Below are 2770 nucleotides of genomic sequence, written 5' to 3' on the forward strand. Positions count from 1 at the left end.
CCTTTACTGCTCTCCTTTCATGTAAGTTAGTTGTGACGAGTTGTGAGGAGCATGGCATCTTCCCCTCTTTTGATGGCAAAACTTTTCTGTCCTCTTGTCTCCTCCATTTTTTCCCTCCCGTCTCCTCCTCTCTCTTCTCCACTCCTCTCCTTTCTTCTCTTCTCTTGCAAATTCCTTCCATCCCTCCTTCCCCTGCCTGTTCTTTCCTGGTTTGCCCTTGCAGCCACAGAAAGAGCTGGGAGTGCTCAGCGGGAGGTTGGGAAGACTCCACACATCTCCCGTGTTTGTTTCCACAAACGAGCAGAAGAAAAGAAGAAAAGAAGAAAAGAAGAAACCATTTCTGTCTGGGGCGAAAATAATTTTGTCTGATCTCCATGGTTACCTCGGGGGCATGTTTAAGGAAAAGCTAGACGCAGACGAGCGGTGCGTCACCTCGTGAATTAGTCTGTCTGAATGTGTGTTCCTGGAACCCCTTTCAGCTCACGTACAGCATGCCAGCCTGACCCATCTCAGCCAATCAAACCCCATCCCCGGATATGACTCACTTCCAGTAGGGTTTTAATCACGATGAGTAAGTGATGACTCCCGTGGTTAAAGGGGTCATGACCTTGTTGTCATATCAACTTAACCCCTCAGGTTTGCCTGGCCGGTGTCTCAGTGGCATGAGAGGCATTTGACTGCTTACCCAGCGCTCGTGTCTTTTCAGGGCTGTTGGGATGATGTGTTTCTCTTAAGTGAATGTTTCCACACGCCCTGTGAGCCACTGGAACAGATGTAGGCTTGAATCAAAAAGGATGTGTTCAAACAACTCCAAAAGACCTGAGAGAGGGCGAGGCACACACACACACACACACACACAGACACACACTCTCCTTGTCTTCACACCTGCGACTCAGAAGACTGCTCTAATCCTTGGATCTCTTTGATCGCAGTTCCACACTGATCTCAGGGGGAACCCTAGGAGAGTGATGGGGTCAAGAGCTGAGTTCTCAGGGGGAGCCCTAGTCTGTGGTGGGGACAAGCGCTGAGAGGGATCCTTGTCTGATAACCTGGCAGATTACTGTATAATGTAGATTATATTATAACAAACTCTCAGACGTATTTTCGGTGGTCAGCAGGATTTGTGGTAGTGACTTGGTCGGTTGATAGTTTGACCGTGGGTCCCAAACCTCTCTATGTGGATAGTCACACACATGTAGTCACTAGTCAGGTCTCCTGCGAAGAGATAGGACAGCGCTGTGTAGTGACCTGTCATGTTTGTTTTCATGAAGAGGGAAGGGCCGCTAGGGTGTGGCGGCATCTGGTGAAAAGCAAAACACAATTGAGTGTTCAGCGGTGTGTGTGTGTGTGTGTGAGTGTGTGAGTGCGTGTCATGGAAAGTTTCTCTGCTCGTCCCTCGTCTACAGCTGTGAGTTATGGTGTGTGGCTAGCCTGGCCGGCCCGAGCTGAGGTCATGCAGGGTGTTATTCACCCAACAGAGGTGAGCTGAGGAACACCGTGGAGTTGTTGGGTCCCAGTTTGAGCACAGCCACAGCCACAGCCACAGCGGTGATGGTGGGGAGGAGTGTGTGTGTGTGTGTGTGTGTGTTAGGTCTGACAACCCTCAGTTGAAATAAACTGCAGCTGCGGATCGACCGCAGCCAAACCTCAGGCTGTGGAGGACGGGGGCAGTGATGTCACTTCAGCAGCCTGCTCGGAGCCGCACTGAGCGCGCTCCAAATGGACACATTCTAGAGAGGGGCTCCGGTTACACACACACACACACACACGCTCCGGCGCCTGCGTGAGTCACCGCGCAGGTGGAACCCGAGCTCCTCACCTGTGGGGGCTTAAGCGAGACCCGTACATGAGGGCTTTGATGTGCCTGTCTGAAAAACCCCCTCACCTGTGCGTGCGTGCTGATACACATTCAACCCAGCTCACACACCTTGGCCTGTCATCTCTCCTCTCCACTACACCCCTCTTTCCTCAGAGATGGAGTTTGGTTTACATGGAGGACGGTGGTGGAGAGGGACCCATGCCAAAAACCAATAATCAAATATCTCACAGGGTAACATGTCTAAGCAGAGGCAAAAAACACCACACGCATGCTAATATATAACAAGACTTGTTTATTGGACAAATGTACAAAAAAGCATTTAGCGTACAGCTGTTGAAATTCATAGGCAGTGAAATGGTCCGCGTCTGACAAACATCTTGTCTGTCTGTATCATACACTTAGAACCCCCCCCCCCTTCTATGGTCTGTCTGTTGCCATGTAACAGAGTGGATAGTGTTCCACTGAATTATGACATCAGAGGAATGGAATCATCAATCCCAGACAGTTGCCCATGTCATAGTGGATCCGTCTGGCAGCACTATGTGGCACTGTCAGGTTATACACACGGTACTCAAAAAGGTACACCTCACCCACAATTACATACAAGTATGTAGTTCAGAAATACAGGAACCTTATGAAATGTTAAAAGGGTCGCTCAACCCAAACTCCTACCCTCATGGTTTGAATGCAGTTTAGAAATAGAGGCAGGATTGAAATGAAACTTTAATGAAATGTTAAAAGAGTCGGTCAACCCAAACTCATACCCCTTAAGGTTTTGCCTCTTCCTTTCAGTGTGGTTTATGATTGGTTGACAAATAGGGGTTTCGTTCCTTTTCTCTCGTTTGACTGTTTGACTGTACAGTAACAGTCACTGACAAACAAACACATTTTACACAGTAGCTACCCAGCAAGCCAGCCCATCAGTTGTCATTCTTAGAGAAGTAAGAAGCG

General features: G+C 49.0%; 1 protein-coding gene across 1 annotated transcript in view; it reads right to left on the reverse strand.

Moving 5' to 3' along the window:
- Nucleotides 1–2241: 2241 nt before the first annotated feature.
- Nucleotides 2242–2770, reverse strand: part of vgll4l (vestigial like 4 like) — a 9314-nt gene continuing 8785 nt past the window's right edge. The window contains exon 5 of the mRNA XM_031569867.2: nucleotides 2242–2770. This exon is cut by the window's right edge and continues 794 nt beyond it. The gene's annotated coding sequence lies outside the window, so the exon portion shown is untranslated.

Source organism: Clupea harengus, chromosome 7 (genome assembly GCF_900700415.2).
Source record: "Clupea harengus chromosome 7, Ch_v2.0.2, whole genome shotgun sequence".
Classification (NCBI taxonomy): domain Eukaryota; kingdom Metazoa; phylum Chordata; class Actinopteri; order Clupeiformes; family Clupeidae; genus Clupea; species Clupea harengus.